General features: G+C 41.5%; 23 non-coding genes across 23 annotated transcripts; all 23 read left to right on the top strand.

Moving 5' to 3' along the window:
* Nucleotides 1–1026: 1026 nt before the first annotated feature.
* On the top strand, nucleotides 1027–1099 carry trnar-acg (transfer RNA arginine (anticodon ACG)). Its single transcript has one exon. It is a non-coding gene; the product is annotated as a tRNA-Arg (tRNA).
* Nucleotides 1100–1483: 384 nt separating this feature from the next.
* Nucleotides 1484–1555, top strand: trnah-gug (transfer RNA histidin (anticodon GUG)). Its single transcript has one exon. It is a non-coding gene; the product is annotated as a tRNA-His (tRNA).
* A 938-nt stretch (nucleotides 1556–2493) lies between these two features.
* On the top strand, nucleotides 2494–2566 carry trnar-acg (transfer RNA arginine (anticodon ACG)). The gene has a single exon. It is a non-coding gene; the product is annotated as a tRNA-Arg (tRNA).
* Nucleotides 2567–2951: 385 nt separating this feature from the next.
* trnah-gug (transfer RNA histidin (anticodon GUG)) lies at nucleotides 2952–3022 on the top strand. The gene has a single exon. It is a non-coding gene; the product is annotated as a tRNA-His (tRNA).
* Nucleotides 3023–3959: 937 nt separating this feature from the next.
* Nucleotides 3960–4032, top strand: trnar-acg (transfer RNA arginine (anticodon ACG)). The gene has a single exon. It is a non-coding gene; the product is annotated as a tRNA-Arg (tRNA).
* A 385-nt stretch (nucleotides 4033–4417) lies between these two features.
* trnah-gug (transfer RNA histidin (anticodon GUG)) lies at nucleotides 4418–4489 on the top strand. The gene has a single exon. It is a non-coding gene; the product is annotated as a tRNA-His (tRNA).
* Nucleotides 4490–5426: 937 nt separating this feature from the next.
* On the top strand, nucleotides 5427–5499 carry trnar-acg (transfer RNA arginine (anticodon ACG)). The gene has a single exon. It is a non-coding gene; the product is annotated as a tRNA-Arg (tRNA).
* A 385-nt stretch (nucleotides 5500–5884) lies between these two features.
* On the top strand, nucleotides 5885–5956 carry trnah-gug (transfer RNA histidin (anticodon GUG)). Its single transcript has one exon. It is a non-coding gene; the product is annotated as a tRNA-His (tRNA).
* A 937-nt stretch (nucleotides 5957–6893) lies between these two features.
* trnar-acg (transfer RNA arginine (anticodon ACG)) lies at nucleotides 6894–6966 on the top strand. Its single transcript has one exon. It is a non-coding gene; the product is annotated as a tRNA-Arg (tRNA).
* A 1110-nt stretch (nucleotides 6967–8076) lies between these two features.
* On the top strand, nucleotides 8077–8148 carry trnah-gug (transfer RNA histidin (anticodon GUG)). Its single transcript has one exon. It is a non-coding gene; the product is annotated as a tRNA-His (tRNA).
* Nucleotides 8149–9086: 938 nt separating this feature from the next.
* trnar-acg (transfer RNA arginine (anticodon ACG)) lies at nucleotides 9087–9159 on the top strand. Its single transcript has one exon. It is a non-coding gene; the product is annotated as a tRNA-Arg (tRNA).
* Nucleotides 9160–9545: 386 nt separating this feature from the next.
* On the top strand, nucleotides 9546–9617 carry trnah-gug (transfer RNA histidin (anticodon GUG)). The gene has a single exon. It is a non-coding gene; the product is annotated as a tRNA-His (tRNA).
* A 938-nt stretch (nucleotides 9618–10555) lies between these two features.
* Nucleotides 10556–10628, top strand: trnar-acg (transfer RNA arginine (anticodon ACG)). The gene has a single exon. It is a non-coding gene; the product is annotated as a tRNA-Arg (tRNA).
* A 1129-nt stretch (nucleotides 10629–11757) lies between these two features.
* On the top strand, nucleotides 11758–11829 carry trnah-gug (transfer RNA histidin (anticodon GUG)). The gene has a single exon. It is a non-coding gene; the product is annotated as a tRNA-His (tRNA).
* A 937-nt stretch (nucleotides 11830–12766) lies between these two features.
* trnar-acg (transfer RNA arginine (anticodon ACG)) lies at nucleotides 12767–12839 on the top strand. The gene has a single exon. It is a non-coding gene; the product is annotated as a tRNA-Arg (tRNA).
* Nucleotides 12840–13225: 386 nt separating this feature from the next.
* On the top strand, nucleotides 13226–13297 carry trnah-gug (transfer RNA histidin (anticodon GUG)). The gene has a single exon. It is a non-coding gene; the product is annotated as a tRNA-His (tRNA).
* A 938-nt stretch (nucleotides 13298–14235) lies between these two features.
* Nucleotides 14236–14308, top strand: trnar-acg (transfer RNA arginine (anticodon ACG)). The gene has a single exon. It is a non-coding gene; the product is annotated as a tRNA-Arg (tRNA).
* Nucleotides 14309–14694: 386 nt separating this feature from the next.
* trnah-gug (transfer RNA histidin (anticodon GUG)) lies at nucleotides 14695–14766 on the top strand. The gene has a single exon. It is a non-coding gene; the product is annotated as a tRNA-His (tRNA).
* A 938-nt stretch (nucleotides 14767–15704) lies between these two features.
* trnar-acg (transfer RNA arginine (anticodon ACG)) lies at nucleotides 15705–15777 on the top strand. The gene has a single exon. It is a non-coding gene; the product is annotated as a tRNA-Arg (tRNA).
* A 385-nt stretch (nucleotides 15778–16162) lies between these two features.
* trnah-gug (transfer RNA histidin (anticodon GUG)) lies at nucleotides 16163–16234 on the top strand. Its single transcript has one exon. It is a non-coding gene; the product is annotated as a tRNA-His (tRNA).
* A 1666-nt stretch (nucleotides 16235–17900) lies between these two features.
* Nucleotides 17901–17972, top strand: trnah-gug (transfer RNA histidin (anticodon GUG)). The gene has a single exon. It is a non-coding gene; the product is annotated as a tRNA-His (tRNA).
* Nucleotides 17973–18910: 938 nt separating this feature from the next.
* trnar-acg (transfer RNA arginine (anticodon ACG)) lies at nucleotides 18911–18983 on the top strand. Its single transcript has one exon. It is a non-coding gene; the product is annotated as a tRNA-Arg (tRNA).
* Nucleotides 18984–19369: 386 nt separating this feature from the next.
* On the top strand, nucleotides 19370–19441 carry trnah-gug (transfer RNA histidin (anticodon GUG)). The gene has a single exon. It is a non-coding gene; the product is annotated as a tRNA-His (tRNA).
* The last annotated feature ends 212 nt before the right edge of the window (nucleotides 19442–19653 follow it).

Raw genomic sequence — 19653 nt, 5'->3', positions numbered from 1 at the left:
AAACAAGGCCCCACTGCTACCAAGTGGCTGTGATCGTATAGTGGTTAGTACTCTGCGTTGTGGCCGCAGCAACCCGGTTCGAATCCGGGTCTCGGCAACTTTGAGAAGCTTGATCTCTGTTAATGCCTCTAAATTGTTCCACTCTGCTTCATTTTACATGATAGAAACTGGACAGATCAGGATAAAGGTCCTGCAGGAGGCCCCACGTTTTGGATTAGAACAAAGATTTGACTGGATTCTGTACAATTGGCAACAAAGATCAACTGTTTGCATAGAATGGTGTGAGAACCCAGACACTCCAATGCTCTCTGAACCTAGGGCTTGTGGGCAATGGGTAATGTGTCTGATTACATTCACAAGACGTAAGGGATGACTCCTGGATAGTTGTTCTGTTCTTTAGCTATTAAATTACTTGATACTCATTTCCAAGTTTACTCCGGTACAAACTGTCTATCACAGTAAATTTATACGTATGAACAGTCTAATGATGCGTAAATAGCTTTTCAACATGTGCTAAAACAGCCCTAAATCCTTCAATTTAACTCAAGCAAAGCTATCATCAAGCTTTCTCTGTATTTGTTTTTTTCGAATCAGCAGCACTAGATAAACTATCCCTGGAATTATCAGTTGTTACTCTTCAATTAGGGAAACCTAGAAAATAGCAGCATATTTGTGATTCAGATTTCCGACTATGCTATCACAACAACGCGGCAATTTCAATACCAAATGGCCGTGATCTCATAGTGCTTGGTACTTTGCGTTGCGGCGGCTACAGCAACCCCGTTAGGAATCTGGGTCACGGCACCTGTGAGGAGCTACTTTTCTGTTGTTCCTTTGAATTACTACTTCTCTGCTTTACTTTACATTGATAAAACTGGACAGCTTAGCCTAAAAGTCCTTCAAGAGTCCCCAAATTTTGGACAACAACAAACATTTGACTGGCCTTCTCTACGTTTGCCAACAAAGATCACAACTATTTGCATACAATGGTGAGGAAACGTAGCTTTTTTCCCAATGCTGAATGTAGGGCTAGTGGCGCAATGGATAACGCGTCTGACTACGAATCAGAAGATTCTAGGTTCGACTCCTAGCTAGCTCGGATTGCTCTTTAGCACCTAAATCCGTTGTTTGTCATTTCCAACTTTACCCCCCAACACAAACACTACAAGAAAATGGACATATATGAAGAGCCAAATGATGTGTTCTCATTGTTTCAACATGTGTGTAAATTTATCTAAGCCCCTTGGTGTCAGTCAACTACAGCAATAATCAAGCTGATGTTTTCCTGTTTTTGCTTGCTAATCATCTTTCCTTGAAAAAACTAATTTGTCCCTGAAGGACAGAATCAGCAGTGCTAGATAAACCATCCATGAAATTTTCATTTGTTAGTCAACAATTAGAGAAAGCGGGAAAATATCAGTAGAGTTGAAGTTCAGAGTTCCAACTATGCTATCACAAAAACAAGGCCCCACTGCTACAAGTGGCCGTGATCGTATAGTGGTTAGTACTCTGCGTTGTGGCCGCAGCAACCCCGGTTCGAATCCGGGTCTCGGCAACTTTGAGAAGCTTGATCTCTGTTATGCCTCTAAATTGTTCCATCCTCTGCTTCATTTTACAATGATAGAAACTGGACAGATCAGGATAAAGGTCCTGCAGGAGGCCCCACGTTTTGGATTAGAACAAAGATTTGACTGGATTTCTGTACAATTGGCAACAAAGATCAACTGTTTGCATAGAATGGTGTGAGAACCCAGATACTCCCAATGCTCTCTGAACCTAGGGCTTGTGGGGCAATGGGTAATGTGTCTGATTACATTTCACAAGACGTAAGGGATGACTCCTGGATAGTTTGTTCTGTTCTTTAGCTATTAAATTACTTGATACTCATTTCCAAGTTTACTCCGGTACAAACTGTCTATCACAGTAAATTTATACGTATGAACAGTCTAATGATGCGTAAATAGCTTTTCAACATGTGCTAAAACAGCCCTAAATCCTTCAATTTAACTCAAGCAAAGCTATCATCAAGCTTTCTCTGTATTTGTTTTTTTCGAATCAGCAGCACTAGATAAACTATCCCTGGAATTATCAGTTGTTACTCTTCAATTAGGGAAACCTAGAAAATAGCAGCATATTTGTGATTCAGATTTCCGACTATGCTATCACAACAACGCGGCAATTTCAATACCAAATGGCCGTGATCTCATAGTGCTTGGTACTTTGCGTTGCGGCGGCTACAGCAACCCCGTTAGGAATCTGGGTCACGGCACCTGTGAGGAGCTACTTTTCTGTTGTTCCTTTGAATTACTACTTCTTCTGCTTTACTTTACATTGATAAAAACTGGACAGCTTAGCCTAAAAGTCCTTCAAGAGTCCCCAAATTTTGGACAACAACAAACATTTGACTGGCCTTCTCTACGTTTGCCAACAAAGATCACAACTATTTGCATACAATGGTGAGGAAACGTAGCTTTTTTCCCAATGCTGAATGTAGGGCTAGTGGCGCAATGGATAACGCGTCTGACTACGAATCAGAAGATTCTAGGTTCGACTCCTAGCTAGCTCGGATTGCTCTTTAGCACCTAAATCCGTTGTTTGTCATTTCCAACTTTACCCCCCAACACAAACACTACAAAGAAAATGGACATATATGAAGAGCCAAATGATGTGTTCTCATTGTTTCAACATGTGTGTAAATTTATCTAAGCCCCTTGGTGTCAGTCAACTACAGCAATAATCAAGCTGATGTTTTCCTGTTTTTGCTTGCTAATCATCTTTCCTTGAAAAAACAAATTTGTCCCTGAAGGACAGAATCAGCAGTGCTAGATAAACCATCCATGAAATTTTCATTTGTTAGTCAACAATTAGAGAAAGGGGAAAATATCAGTAGAGTTGAAGTTCAGAGTTCCAACTATGCTATCACAAAAACAAGGCCCCACTGCTACCAAGTGGCCGTGATCGTATAGTGGTTAGTACTCTGCGTTGTGGCCGCAGCAACCCGGTTCGAATCCGGGTCTCGGCAACTTTGAGAAGCTTGATCTCTGTTATGCCTCTAAATTGTTCCATCCTCTGCTTCATTTTACAATGATAGAAACTGGACAGATCAGGATAAAGGTCCTGCAGGAGGCCCCACGTTTTGGATTAGAACAAAGATTTGACTGGATTGCTGTACAATTGGCAACAAAGATCAACTGTTTGCATAGAATGGTGTGAGAACCCAGATACTCCCAATGCTCTCTGAACCTAGGGCTTGTGGGGCAATGGGTAATGTGTCTGATTACATTTCACAAGACGTAAGGGATGACTCCTGGATAGTTTGTTCTGTTCTTTAGCTATTAAATTACTTGATACTCATTTCCAAGTTTACTCCGGTACAAACTGTCTATCACAGTAAATTTATACGTATGAACAGTCTAATGATGCGTAAATAGCTTTTCAACATGTGCTAAAACAGCCCTAAATCCTTCAATTTAACTCAAGCAAAGCTATCATCAAGCTTTCTCTGTATTGTTTTTTTCGAATCAGCAGCACTAGATAAACTATCCCTGGAATTATCAGTTGTTACTCTTCAATTAGGGAAACCTAGAAAATAGCAGCATATTTGTGATTCAGATTTCCGACTATGCTATCACAACAACGCGGCAATTTCAATACCAAATGGCCGTGATCTCATAGTGCTTGGTACTTTGCGTTGCGGCGGCTACAGCAACCCCGTTAGGAATCTGGGTCACGGCACCTGTGAGGAGCTACTTTTCTGTTGTTCCTTTGAATTACTACTTCTTCTGCTTTACTTTACATTGATAAAAACTGGACAGCTTAGCCTAAAAGTCCTTCAAGAGTCCCCAAATTTTGGACAACAACAAACATTTGACTGGCCTTCTCTACGTTTGCCAACAAAGATCACAACTATTTGCATACAATGGTGAGGAAACGTAGCTTTTTTCCCAATGCTGAATGTAGGGCTAGTGGCGCAATGGATAACGCGTCTGACTACGAATCAGAAGATTCTAGGTTCGACTCCTAGCTAGCTCGGATTGCTCTTTAGCACCTAAATCCGTTGTTTGTCATTTCCAACTTTACCCCCAACACAAACACTACAAAGAAAATGGACATATATGAAGAGCCAAATGATGTGTTCTCATTGTTTCAACATGTGTGTAAATTTATCTAAGCCCCTTGGTGTCAGTCAACTACAGCAATAATCAAGCTGATGTTTTCCTGTTTTTGCTTGCTAATCATCTTTCCTTGAAAAAACAAATTTGTCCCTGAAGGACAGAATCAGCAGTGCTAGATAAACCATCCATGAAATTTTCATTTGTTAGTCAACAATTAGAGAAAGCGGGAAAATATCAGTAGAGTTGAAGTTCAGAGTTCCAACTATGCTATCACAAAAACAAGGCCCCACTGCTACCAAGTGGCCGTGATCGTATAGTGGTTAGTACTCTGCGTTGTGGCCGCAGCAACCCCGGTTCGAATCCGGGTCTCGGCAACTTTGAGAAGCTTGATCTCTGTTATGCCTCTAAATTGTTCCATCCTCTGCTTCATTTTACAATGATAGAAACTGGACAGATCAGGATAAAGGTCCTGCAGGAGGCCCCACGTTTTGGATTAGAACAAAGATTTGACTGGATTTCTGTACAATTGGCAACAAAGATCAACTGTTTGCATAGAATGGTGTGAGAACCCAGATACTCCCAATGCTCTCTGAACCTAGGGCTTGTGGGGCAATGGGTAATGTGTCTGATTACATTTCACAAGACGTAAGGGATGACTCCTGGATAGTTTGTTCTGTTCTTTAGCTATTAAATTACTTGATACTCATTTCCAAGTTTACTCCGGTACAAACTGTCTATCACAGTAAATTTATACGTATGAACAGTCTAATGATGCGTAAATAGCTTTTCAACATGTGCTAAAACAGCCCTAAATCCTTCAATTTAACTCAAGCAAAGCTATCATCAAGCTTTCTCTGTATTTGTTTTTTTCGAATCAGCAGCACTAGATAAACTATCCCTGGAATTATCAGTTGTTACTCTTCAATTAGGGAAACCTAGAAAATAGCAGCATATTTGTGATTCAGATTTCCGACTATGCTATCACAACAACGCGGCAATTTCAATACCAAATGGCCGTGATCTCATAGTGCTTGGTACTTTGCGTTGCGGCGGCTACAGCACCCCGTTAGGAATCTGGGTCACGGCACCTGTGAGGAGCTACTTTTCTGTTGTTCCTTTGAATTACTACTTCTTCTGCTTTACTTTACATTGATAAAAACTGGACAGCTTAGCCTAAAAGTCCTTCAAGAGTCCCCAAATTTTGGACAACAACAAACATTTGACTGGCCTTCTCTACGTTTGCCAACAAAGATCACAACTATTTGCATACAATGGTGAGGAAACGTAGCTTTTTTCCCAATGCTGAATGTAGGGCTAGTGGCGCAATGGATAACGCGTCTGACTACGAATCAGAAGATTCTAGGTTCGACTCCTAGCTAGCTCGGATTGCTCTTTAGCACCTAAATCCGTTGTTTGTCATTTCCAACTTTACCCCCAACACAAACACTACAAAGAAAATGGACATATATGAAGAGCCAAATGATGTGTTCTCATTGTTTCAACATGTGTGTAAATTTATCTAAGCCCCTTGGTGTCAGTCAACTACAGCAATAATCAAGCTGATGTTTTCCTGTTTTTGCTTGCTAATCATCTTTCCTTGAAAAAACAAATTTGTCCCTGAAGGACAGAATCAGCAGTGCTAGATAAACCATCCATGAAATTTTCATTTGTTAGTCAACAATTAGAGAAAGCGGGAAAATATCAGTAGAGTTGAAGTTCAGAGTTCCAACTATGCTATCACAAAAACAAGGCCCCACTGCTACCAAGTGGCCGTGATCGTATAGTGGTTAGTACTCTGCGTTGTGGCCGCAGCAACCCCGGTTCGAATCCGGGTCTCGGCAACTTTGAGAAGCTTGATCTCTGTTATGCCTCTAAATTGTTCCATCCTCTGCTTCATTTTACAATGATAGAAACTGGACAGATCAGGATAAAGGTCCTGCAGGAGGCCCCACGTTTTGGATTAGAACAAAGATTTGACTGGATTGCTGTACAATTGGCAACAAAGATCAACTGTTTGCATAGAATGGTGTGAGAACCCAGATACTCCCAATGCTCTCTGAACCTAGGGCTTGTGGGGCAATGGGTAATGTGTCTGATTACATTTCACAAGACGTAAGGGATGACTCCTGGATAGTTTGTTCTGTTCTTTAGCTATTAAATTACTTGATACTCATTTCCAAGTTTACTCCGGTACAAACTGTCTATCACAGTAAATTTATACGTATGAACAGTCTAATGATGCGTAAATAGCTTTTCAACATGTGCTAAAACAGCCCTAAATCCTTCAATTTAACTCAAGCAAAGCTATCATCAAGCTTTCTCTGTATTTGTTTTTTTCGAATCAGCAGCACTAGATAAACTATCCCTGGAATTATCAGTTGTTACTCTTCAATTAGGGAAACCTAGAAAATAGCAGCATATTTGTGATTCAGATTTCCGACTATGCTATCACAACAACGCGGCAATTTCAATACCAAATGGCCGTGATCTCATAGTGCTTGGTACTTTGCGTTGCGGCGGCTACAGCAACCCCGTTAGGAATCTGGGTCACGGCACCTGTGAGGAGCTACTTTTCTGTTGTTCCTTTGAATTACTACTTCTTCTGCTTTACTTTACATTGATAAAACTGGACAGCTTAGCCTAAAAGTCCTTCAAGAGTCCCCAAATTTTGGACAACAACAAACATTTGACTGGCCTTCTCTACGTTTGCCAACAAAGATCACAACTATTTGCATACAATGGTGAGGAAACGTAGCTTTTTTCCCAATGCTGAATGTAGGGCTAGTGGCGCAATGGATAACGCGTCTGACTACGAATCAGAAGATTCTAGGTTCGACTCCTAGCTAGCTCGGATTGCTCTTTAGCACCTAAATCCGTTGTTTGTCATTTCCAACTTTACCCCCAACACAAACACTAAAAAGAAAATGGACATATATGAAGAGCCAAATGATGTGTTCTCATTAGGCTCGTTCATGAGCCAGTCTGCGCAGAATCGATCACCGGCGATCGGCGCCCGTTGCATGCGGTTAGATTTGTGTCCGACTTGATCCGACTTGCGCTGCTAGTCATGCACACGTGGGCAACGGAAACTCACGAGAGCAAGGCGGGCCGCATTCTGAGACGCAGCGGCGCAGTTGCTTTTCACCGACTGCAAGAGCCAGGCGGACCCAGGCGGACCCAGAGCATGCTGGGAAACGCCGGCTTCTCAGCTGATTTAACACCTGATTGGGTTACAACATGATGACTTTATATAAACTTTTCATTGTTTTGAATCGGAGCGATTTTAATACTATTTGTCTGATTAAAGACTTATTCTGTCAGAACACATGTTGTGTGACTGATAGTTAAGTTAGAAGTCAAAGAGATAAATTTCAGATCACGGATCATCTCCAGTCTGTTGTTCATTAAAATCAGCAACAGGTCGCATGTAGAGCACTTTGCCAGCTACTCTGTCATAACTAAAACAACTGGAGACTGTGTACCAAAGCTGTATGAGGGTCTGATTATATTTTATTAAATCGGAATCGCACCACAGTGTTTTCATCACTTCCTGTCCAGCCTGAAGGCGGCTGGAATCGGCTGGAAACTGTCCGACTTTCCCGCAGCTTTTTGTCACGCCCCCCGCTGCTACCGCCTGCTCTCGTCAACTTTAACAGGCGAGGCGCAGTCATCTCGAACGAGCCTATTGTTTCAACATGTGTGTAAATTTATCTAAGCCCCTTGGTGTCAGTCAACTACAGCAATAATCAAGCTGATGTTTTCCTGTTTTTGCTTGCTAACCATCTTTCCTTGAAAAAACAAATTTGTCCCTGAAGGACAGAATCAGCAGTGCTAGATAAACCATCCATGAAATTTTCATTTGTTAGTCAACAATTAGAGAAAGCGGGAAAATATCAGTAGAGTTGAAGTTCAGAGTTCCAACTATGCTATCACAAAAACAAGGCCCCACTGCTACCAAGTGGCCGTGATCGTATAGTGGTTAGTACTCTGCGTTGTGGCCGCAGCAACCCCGGTTCGAATCCGGGTCTCGGCAACTTTGAGAAGCTTGATCTCTGTTATGCCTCTAAATTGTTCCATCCTCTGCTTCATTTTACAATGATAGAAACTGGACAGATCAGGATAAAGGTCCTGCAGGAGGCCCCACGTTTTGGATTAGAACAAAGATTTGACTGGATTTCTGTACAATTGGCAACAAAGATCAACTGTTTGCATAGAATGGTGTGAGAACCCAGATACTCCCAATGCTCTCTGAACCTAGGGCTTGTGGGGCAATGGGTAATGTGTCTGATTACATTTCACAAGACGTAAGGGATGACTCCTGGATAGTTTGTTCTGTTCTTTAGCTATTAAATTACTTGATACTCATTTCCAAGTTTACTCCGGTACAAACTGTCTATCACAGTAAATTTATACGTATGAACAGTCTAATGATGCGTAAATAGCTTTTCAACATGTGCTAAAACAGCCCTAAATCCTTCAATTTAACTCAAGCAAAGCTATCATCAAGCTTTCTCTGTATTTGTTTTTTTCGAATCAGCAGCACTAGATAAACTATCCCTGGAATTATCAGTTGTTACTCTTCAATTAGGGAAACCTAGAAAATAGCAGCATATTTGTGATTCAGATTTCCGACTATGCTATCACAACAACGCGGCAATTTCAATACCAAATGGCCGTGATCTCATAGTGCTTGGTACTTTGCGTTGCGGCGGCTACAGCAACCCCGTTAGGAATCTGGGTCACGGCACCTGTGAGGAGCTACTTTTCTGTTGTTCCTTTGAATTACTACTTCTTCTGCTTTACTTTACATTGATAAAAACTGGACAGCTTAGCCTAAAAGTCCTTCAAGAGTCCCCAAATTTTGGACAACAACAAACATTTGACTGGCCTTCTCTACGTTTGCCAACAAAGATCACAACTATTTGCATACAATGGTGAGGAAACGTAGCTTTTTTCCCAATGCTGAATGTAGGGCTAGTGGCGCAATGGATAACGCGTCTGACTACGAATCAGAAGATTCTAGGTTCGACTCCTAGCTAGCTCGGATTGCTCTTTAGCACCTAAATCCGTTGTTTGTCATTTCCAACTTTACCCCCCAACACAAACACTACAAAGAAAATGGACATATATGAAGAGCCAAATGATGTGTTCTCATTGTTTCAACATGTGTGTAAATTTATCTAAGCCCCTTGGTGTCAGTCAACTACAGCAATAATCAAGCTGATGTTTTCCTGTTTTTGCTTGCTAATCATCTTTCCTTGAAAAAACAAATTTGTCCCTGAAGGACAGAATCAGCAGTGCTAGATAAACCATCCATGAAATTTTCATTTGTTAGTCAACAATTAGAGAAAGCGGGAAAATATCAGTAGAGTTGAAGTTCAGAGTTCCAACTATGCTATCACAAAAACAAGGCCCCACTGCTACCAAGTGGCCGTGATCGTATAGTGGTTAGTACTCTGCGTTGTGGCCGCAGCAACCCCGGTTCGAATCCGGGTCTCGGCAACTTTGAGAAGCTTGATCTCTGTTATGCCTCTAAATTGTTCCATCCTCTGCTTCATTTTACAATGATAGAAACTGGACAGATCAGGATAAAGGTCCTGCAGGAGGCCCCACGTTTTGGATTAGAACAAAGATTTGACTGGATTGCTGTACAATTGGCAACAAAGATCAACTGTTTGCATAGAATGGTGTGAGAACCCAGATACTCCCAATGCTCTCTGAACCTAGGGCTTGTGGGGCAATGGGTAATGTGTCTGATTACATTTCACAAGACGTAAGGGATGACTCCTGGATAGTTTGTTCTGTTCTTTAGCTATTAAATTACTTGATACTCATTTCCAAGTTTACTCCGGTACAAACTGTCTATCACAGTAAATTTATACGTATGAACAGTCTAATGATGCGTAAATAGCTTTTCAACATGTGCTAAAACAGCCCTAAATCCTTCAATTTAACTCAAGCAAATCTATCATCAAGCTTTCTTTGTATTTGTTTTTTTCGAATCAGCAGCACTAGATAAACTATCCCTGGAATTATCAGTTGTTACTCTTCAATTAGGGAAACCTAGAAAATAGCAGCATATTTGTGATTCAGATTTCCGACTATGCTATCACAACAACGCGGCAATTTCAATACCAAATGGCCGTGATCTCATAGTGCTTGGTACTTTGCGTTGCGGCGGCTACAGCAACCCCGTTAGGAATCTGGGTCACGGCACCTGTGAGGAGCTACTTTTCTGTTGTTCCTTTGAATTACTACTTCTTCTGCTTTACTTTACATTGATAAAAACTGGACAGCTTAGCCTAAAAGTCCTTCAAGAGTCCCCAAATTTTGGACAACAACAAACATTTGACTGGCCTTCTCTACGTTTGCCAACAAAGATCACAACTATTTGCATACAATGGTGAGGAAACGTAGCTTTTTTCCCAATGCTGAATGTAGGGCTAGTGGCGCAATGGATAACGCGTCTGACTACGAATCAGAAGATTCTAGGTTCGACTCCTAGCTAGCTCGGATTGCTCTTTAGCACCTAAATCCGTTGTTTGTCATTTCCAACTTTACCCCCCAACACAAACACTAAAAAGAAAATGGACATATATGAAGAGCCAAATGATGTGTTCTCATTAGGCTCGTTCGAGATGAGCCAGGTCTGCGCAGAATCGATCACCGGCGATCGGCGCCCGTTGCATGCCGGTTAGATTTGTGTCCGACTTGATCCCGACTTGCTCTGACGTCATGCACACGTGGGCAACGGAAATCTCACGAGAGCAAGGCGGCCGCAGTTCTGAGACGCAGGCGGCGCAGTTGCTTTTCACCGACTGCAAGAGCCAGGCGGACCCAGGCGGACCCAGAGCATGCTGGGAAACGCCGGCTTCTCAGCTGATTTAACACCTGATTGGTTTACAACATGATGACGTTTTATATAAACTTTTTATTGTTTTTGAATCGGAGCGATTTTAATTACTATTTGTCTGATTTAAAGACTTATTCTGTCCAGAACACATGTTGTGTGACTGATAGTTAAGTTTAGAAGTCAAAGAGACTAAATCCGTTCAGATCACGGATCATCTCCAGTCTGTTGTTCATTAAAATCAGCAACAGGTCGCATGTAGAGCACTTTGCCAGCTACTCTGTCATAACTAAAACAACTGGAGACTGTGTACCAGCTGGTATGAGGGTCTGATTATATTTTATTAAATCGGAATCGCACCACAGTGTTTTCATCACTTCCTGTCCAGCCTGAAGGCGGCTGGAATCGGCTGGAAACTGTCCGACTTTACCGCAGCTTTTTGTCACCGCCCCCCGCTGCTACCGCCTGCTCTCGTCCACTTTACAGGCGAGGCGCAGTTCATCTCGAACGAGCCTAGTGTTTCAACATGTGTGTAAATTTATCTAAGCCCCTTGGTGTCAGTCAACTACAGCAATAATCAAGCTGATGTTTTCCTGTTTTTGCTTGCTAACCATCTTTCCTTGAAAAAACAAATTTGTCCCTGAAGGACAGAATCAGCAGTGCTAGATAAACCATCCATGAAATTTTCATTTGTTAGTCAACAATTAGAGAAAGCGGGAAAATATCAGTAGAGTTGAAGTTCAGAGTTCCAACTATGCTATCACAAAAACAAGGCCCCACTGCTACCAAGTGGCCGTGATCGTATAGTGGTTAGTACTCTGCGTTGTGGCCGCAGCAACCCCGGTTCGAATCCGGGTCTCGGCAACTTTGAGAAGCTTGATCTCTGTTATGCCTCTAAATTGTTCCATCCTCTGCTTCATTTTACAATGATAGAAACTGGACAGATCAGGATAAAGGTCCTGCAGGAGGCCCCACGTTTTGGATTAGAACAAAGATTTGACTGGATTGCTGTACAATTGGCAACAAAGATCAACTGTTTGCATAGAATGGTGTGAGAACCCAGATACTCCCAATGCTCTCTGAACCTAGGGCTTGTGGGGCAATGGGTAATGTGTCTGATTACATTTCACAAGACGTAAGGGATGACTCCTGGATAGTTTGTTCTGTTCTTTAGCTATTAATTACTTGATACTCATTTCCAAGTTTACTCCGGTACAAACTGTCTATCACAGTAAATTTATACGTATGAACAGTCTAATGATGCGTAAATAGCTTTTCAACATGTGCTAAAACAGCCCTAAATCCTTCAATTTAACTCAAGCAAAGCTATCATCAAGCTTTCTCTGTATTTGTTTTTTTCGAATCAGCAGCACTAGATAAACTATCCCTGGAATTATCAGTTGTTACTCTTCAATTAGGGAAACCTAGAAAATAGCAGCATATTTGTGATTCAGATTTCCGACTATGCTATCACAACAACGCGGCAATTTCAATACCAAATGGCCGTGATCTCATAGTGCTTGGTACTTTGCGTTGCGGCGGCTACAGCAACCCCGTTAGGAATCTGGGTCACGGCACCTGTGAGGAGCTACTTTTCTGTTGTTCCTTTGAATTACTACTTCTTCTGCTTTACTTTACATTGATAAAAACTGGACAGCTTAGCCTAAAAGTCCTTCAAGAGTCCCCAAATTTTGGACAACAACAAACATTTGACTGGCCTTCTCTACGTTTGCCAACAAAGATCACAACTATTTGCATACAATGGTGAGAAAACGTAGCTTTTTTCCCAATGCTGAATGTAGGGCTAGTGGCGCAATGGATAACGCGTCTGACTACGAATCAGAAGATTCTAGGTTCGACTCCTAGCTAGCTCGGATTGCTCTTTAGCACCTAAATCCGTTGTTTGTCATTTCCAACTTTACCCCCCAACACAAACACTACAAAGAAAATGGACATATATGAAGAGCCAAATGATGTGTTCTCATTGTTTCAACATGTGTGTAAATTTATCTAAGCCCCTTGGTGTCAGTCAACTACAGCAATAATCAAGCTGATGTTTTCCTGTTTTTGCTTGCTAACCATCTTTCCTTGAAAAAACAAATTTGTCCCTGAAGGACAGAATCAGCAGTGCTAGATAAACCATCCATGAAATTTTCATTTGTTAGTCAACAATTAGAGAAAGCGGGAAAATATCAGTAGAGTTGAAGTTCAGAGTTCCAACTATGCTATCACAAAAACAAGGCCCCACTGCTACCAAGTGGCCGTGATCGTATAGTGGTTAGTACTCTGCGTTGTGGCCGCAGCAACCCCGGTTCGAATCCGGGTCTCGGCAACTTTGAGAAGCTTGATCTCTGTTATGCCTCTAAATTGTTCCATCCTCTGCTTCATTTTACAATGATAGAAACTGGACAGATCAGGATAAAGGTCCTGCAGGAGGCCCCACGTTTTGGATTAGAACAAAGATTTGACTGGATTGCTGTACAATTGGCAACAAAGATCAACTGTTTGCATAGAATGGTGTGAGAACCCAGATACTCCCAATGCTCTCTGAACCTAGGGCTTGTGGGGCAATGGGTAATGTGTCTGATTACATTTCACAAGACGTAAGGGATGACTCCTGGATAGTTTGTTCTGTTCTTTAGCTATTAAATTACTTGATACTCATTTCCAAGTTTACTCCGGTACAAACTGTCTATCACAGTAAATTTATACGTATGAACAGTCTAATGATGCGTAAATAGCTTTTCAACATGTGCTAAAACAGCCCTAAATCCTTCAATTTAACTCAAGCAAAGCTATCATCAAGCTTTCTCTGTATTTGTTTTTTTCGAATCAGCAGCACTAGATAAACTATCCCTGGAATTATCAGTTGTTACTCTTCAATTAGGGAAACCTAGAAAATAGCAGCATATTTGTGATTCAGATTTCCGACTATGCTATCACAACAACGCGGCAATTTCAATACCAAATGGCCGTGATCTCATAGTGCTTGGTACTTTGCGTTGCGGCGGCTACAGCAACCCCGTTAGGAATCTGGGTCACGGCACCTGTGAGGAGCTACTTTTCTGTTGTTCCTTTGAATTACTACTTCTTCTGCTTTACTTTACATTGATAAAAACTGGACAGCTTAGCCTAAAAGTCCTTCAAGAGTCCCCAAATTTTGGACAACAACAAACATTTGACTGGCCTTCTCTACGTTTGCCAACAAAGATCACAACTATTTGCATACAATGGTGAGGAAACGTAGCTTTTTTCCCAATGCTGAATGTAGGGCTAGTGGCGCAATGGATAACGCGTCTGACTACGAATCAGAAGATTCTAGGTTCGACTCCTAGCTAGCTCGGATTGCTCTTTAGCACCTAAATCCGTTGTTTGTCATTTCCAACTTTACCCCCCAACACAAACACTACAAAGAAAATGGACATATATGAAGAGCCAAATGATGTGTTCTCATTGTTTCAACATGTGTGTAAATTTATCTAAGCCCCTTGGTGTCAGTCAACTACAGCAATAATCAAGCTGATGTTTTCCTGTTTTTGCTTGCTAATCATCTTTCCTTGAAAAAACAAATTTGTCCCTGAAGGACAGAATCAGCAGTGCTAGATAAACCATCCATGAAATTTTCATTTGTTAGTCAACAATTAGAGAAAGCGGGAAAATATCAGTAGAGTTGAAGTTCAGAGTTCCAACTATGCTATCACAAAAACAAGGCCCCACTGCTACCAAGTGGCCGTGATCGTATAGTGGTTAGTACTCTGCGTTGTGGCCGCAGCAACCCCGGTTCGAATCCGGGTCTCGGCAACTTTGAGAAGCTTGATCTCTGTTATGCCTCTAAATTGTTCCATCCTCTGCTTCATTTTACAATGATAGAAACTGGACAGATCAGGATAAAGGTCCTGCAGGAGGCCCCACGTTTTGGATTAGAACAAAGATTTGACTGGATTTCTGTACAATTGGCAACAAAGATCAACTGTTTGCATAGAATGGTGTGAGAACCCAGATACTCCCAATGCTCTCTGAACCTAGGGCTTGTGGGGCAATGGGTAATGTGTCTGATTACATTTCACAAGACGTAAGGGATGACTCCTGGATAGTTTGTTCTGTTCTTTAGCTATTAAATTACTTGATACTCATTTCCAAGTTTACTCCGGTACAAACTGTCTATCACAGTAAATTTATACGTATGAACAGTCTAATGATGCGTAAATAGCTTTTCAACATGTGCTAAAACAGCCCTAAATCCTTCAATTTAACTCAAGCAAAGCTATCATCAAGCTTTCTCTGTATTTGTTTTTTTCGAATCAGCAGCACTAGATAAACTATCCCTGGAATTATCAGTTGTTACTCTTCAATTAGGGAAACCTAGAAAATAGCAGCATATTTGTGATTCAGATTTCCGACTATGCTATCACAACAACGCGGCAATTTCAATACCAAATGGCCGTGATCTCATAGTGCTTGGTACTTTGCGTTGCGGCGGCTACAGCAACCCCGTTAGGAATCTGGGTCACGGCACCTGTGAGGAGCTACTTTTCTGTTGTTCCTTTGAATTACTACTTCTTCTGCTTTACTTTACATTGATAAAAACTGGACAGCTTAGCCTAAAAGTCCTTCAAGAGTCCCCAAATTTTGGACAACAACAAACATTTGACTGGCCTTCTCTACGTTTGCCAACAAAGATCACAACTATTTGCATACAATGGTGAGGAAACGTAGCTTTTTTCCCAATGCTGAATGTAGGGCTAGTGGCGCAATGGATAACGCGTCTGACTACGAATCAGAAGATTCTAGGTTCGACTCCTAGCTAGCTCGGATTGCTCTTTAGCACCTAAATCCGTTGTTTGTCATTTCCAACTTTACCCCCAACACAAACACTACAAAGAAAATGGACATATATGAAGAGCCAAATGATGTGTTCTCATTGTTTCAACATGTGTGTAAATTTATCTAAGCCCCTTGGTGTCAGTCAACTACAGCAATAATCAAGCTGATGTTTTCCTGTTTTTGCTTGCTAATCATCTTTCCTTGAAAAAACAAATTTGTCCCTGAAGGACAGAATCAGCAGTGCTAGATAAACCATCCATGAAATTTTCATTTGTTAGTCAACAATTAGAGAAAGCGGGAAAATATCAGTAGAGTTGAAGTTCAGAGTTCCAACTATGCTATCACAAAAACAAGGCCCCACTGCTACCAAGTGGCCGTGATCGTATAGTGGTTAGTACTCTGCGTTGTGGCCGCAGCAACCCCGGTTCGAATCCGGGTCTCGGCAACTTTGAGAAGCTTGATCTCTGTTATGCCTCTAAATTGTTCCATCCTCTGCTTCATTTTACAATGATAGAAACTGGACAGATCAGGATAAAGGTCCTGCAGGAGGCCCCACGTTTTGGATTAGAACAAAGATTTGACTGGATTTCTGTACAATTGGCAACAAAGATCAACTGTTTGCATAGAATGGTGTGAGAACCCAGATACTCCCAATGCTCTCTGAACCTAGGGCTTGTGGGGCAATGGGTAATGTGTCTGATTACATTTCACAAGACGTAAGGGATGACTCCTGGATAGTTTGTTCTGTTCTTTAGCTATTAAATTACTTGATACTCATTTCCAAGTTTACTCCGGTACAAACTGTCTATCACAGTAAATTTATACGTATGAACAGTCTAATGATGCGTAAATAGCTTTTCAACATGTGCTAAAACAGCCCTAAATCCTTCAATTTAACTCAAGCAAAGCTATCATCAAGCTTTCTCTGTATTTGTTTTTTTCGAATCAGCAGCACTAGATAAACTATCCCTGGAATTATCAGTTGTTACTCTTCAATTAGGGAAACCTAGAAAATAGCAGCATATTTGTGATTCAGATTTCCGACTATGCTATCACAACAACGCGGCAATTTCAATACCAAATGGCCGTGATCTCATAGTGCTTGGTACTTTGCGTTGCGGCGGCTACAGCAACCCCGTTAGGAATCTGGGTCACGGCACCTGTGAGGAGCTACTTTTCTGTTGTTCCTTTGAATTACTACTTCTTCTGCTTTACTTTACATTGATAAAAACTGGACAGCTTAGCCTAAAAGTCCTTCAAGAGTCCCCAAATTTTGGACAACAACAAACATTTGACTGGCCTTCTCTACGTTTGCCAACAAAGATCACAACTATTTGCATACAATGGTGAGGAAACTAGCTTTTTTCCCAATGCTGAATGTAGGGCTAGTGGCGCAATGGATAATGACTACGAATCAGAAGAAGGTTCGACTCCTAGCTAGCTCGGATTGCTCTTTAGCACCTAAATCATTTCCAACTTTACCCCCAACACAAACACTGAATGGACATATATGAAGAGCCAAATGATGTGGTTTCAACATGTGTGCTAATGGCATAATCAAGCTGACTTGCTTGAATCAGAAGATTCTACCAATGGCCGTGTAACTCCTCTCGGCTAGCTCTGTTGGCTTTAACTGGCCTTCTCTACGTTGTGCATTGGTCATTTCCCAATGCTGAATGTAGGGCTAGTGGCGCAATGGACCGTCTGAACTCAGAAGAAACTCCTACTACAATTGCTCTTTAGCACCTAAATGTTTGTCATTTCCAACTTTACCCCCCAACACAAACACTACAAAGAAAATGGACATATATGAAGAGCCAAATGATGTGTTCTCATTGTTTCAACATGTGTGTAAATTTATCTAAGCCCCTTGGTGTCAGTCAACTACAGCAATAATCAAGCTGATGTTTTCCTGTTTTTGCTTGCTAATCATCTTTCCTTGAAAAAACTAATTTGTCCCTGAAGGACAGAATCAGCAGTGCTAGATAAACCATCCATGAAATTTTCATTTGTTAGTCAACAATTAGAGAAAGCGGGAAAATATCAGTAGAGTTGAAGTTCAGAGTTCCAACTATGCTATCACAAAAACAAGGCCCCACTGCTACCAAGTGGCCGTGATCGTATAGTGGTTAGTACTCTGCGTTGTGGCCGCAGCAACCCCGGTTCGAATCCGGGTCTCGGCAACTTTGAGAAGCTTGATCTCTGTTATGCCTCTAAATTGTTCCATCCTCTGCTTCATTTTACAATGATAGAAACTGGACAGATCAGGATAAAGGTCCTGCAGGAGGCCCCACGTTTTGGATTAGAACAAAGATTTGACTGGATTTCTGTACAATTGGCAACAAAGATCAACTGTTTGCATAGAATGGTGTGAGAACCCAGATACTCCCAATGCTCTCTGAACCTAGGGCTTGTGGGGCAATGGGTAATGTGTCTGATTACATTTCACAAGACGTAAGGGATGACTCCTGGATAGTTTGTTCTGTTCTTTAGCTATTAAATTACTTGATACTCATTTCCAAGTTTACTCCGGTACAAACTGTCTATCACAGTAAATTTATACGTATGAACAGTCTAATGATGCGTAAATAGCTTTTCAACATGTGCTAAAACAGCCCTAAATCCTTCAATTTAACTCAAGCAAAGCTATCATCAAGCTTTCTCTGTATTTGTTTTTTTCGAATCAGCAGCACTAGATAAACTATCCCTGGAATTATCAGTTGTTACTCTTCAATTAGGGAAACCTAGAAAATAGCAGCATATTTGTGATTCAGATTTCCGACTATGCTATCACAACAACGCGGCAATTTCAATACCAAATGGCCGTGATCTCATAGTGCTTGGTACTTTGCGTTGCGGCGGCTACAGCAACCCCGTTAGGAATCTGGGTCACGGCACCTGTGAGGAGCTACTTTTCTGTTGTTCCTTTGAATTACTACTTCTTCTGCTTTACTTTACATTGATAAAAACTGGACAGCTTAGCCTAAAAGTCCTTCAAGAGTCCCCAAATTTTGGACAACAACAAACATTTGACTGGCCTTCTCTACGTTTGCCAACAAAGATCACAACTATTTGCATACAATGGTGAGGAAACGTAGCTTTTTTCCCAATGCTGAATGTAGGGCTAGTGGCGCAATGGATAACGCGTCTGACTACGAATCAGAAGATTCTAGGTTCGACTCCTAGCTAGCTCGGATTGCTCTTTAGCACCTAAATCCGTTGTTTGTCATTTCCAACTTTACCCCCCAACACAAACACTACAAAGAAAATGGACATATATGAAGAGCCAAATGATGTGTTCTCATTGTTTCAACATGTGTGTAAATTTATCTAAGCCCCTTGGTGTCAGTCAACTACAGCAATAATCAAGCTGATGTTTTCCTGTTTTTGCTTGCTAATCATCTTTCCTTGAAAAAACTAATTTGTCCCTGAAGGACAGAATCAGCAGTGCTAGATAAACCATCCATGAAATTTTCATTTGTTAGTCAACAATTAGAGAAAGCGGGAAAATATCAGTAGAGTTGAAGTTCAGAGTTCCAACTATGCTATCACAAAAACAAGGCCCCACTGCTACCAAGTGGCCGTGATCGTATAGTGGTTAGTACTCTGCGTTGTGGCCGCAGCAACCCCGGTTCGAATCCGGGTCTCGGCAACTTTGAGAAGCTTGATCTCTGTTATGCCTCTAAATTGTTCCATCCTCTGCTTCATTTTACAATGATAGAAACTGGACAGATCAGGATAAAGGTCCTGCAGGAGGCCCCACGTTTTGGATTAGAACAAAGATTTGACTGGATTTCTGTACAATTGGCAACAAAGATCAACTGTTTGCATAGAATGGTGTGAGAACCCAGATACTCCCAATGC

The sequence above is a fragment of the Etheostoma spectabile genome, unplaced genomic scaffold, assembly GCF_008692095.1.
Source record: "Etheostoma spectabile isolate EspeVRDwgs_2016 unplaced genomic scaffold, UIUC_Espe_1.0 scaffold00018237, whole genome shotgun sequence".
Taxonomy (NCBI): Eukaryota; Metazoa; Chordata; class Actinopteri; order Perciformes; family Percidae; genus Etheostoma; species Etheostoma spectabile.
The sequence above is the reverse complement of the archived record's forward strand: the minus strand, read 5'-3'. Positions and strand labels throughout refer to the sequence as shown.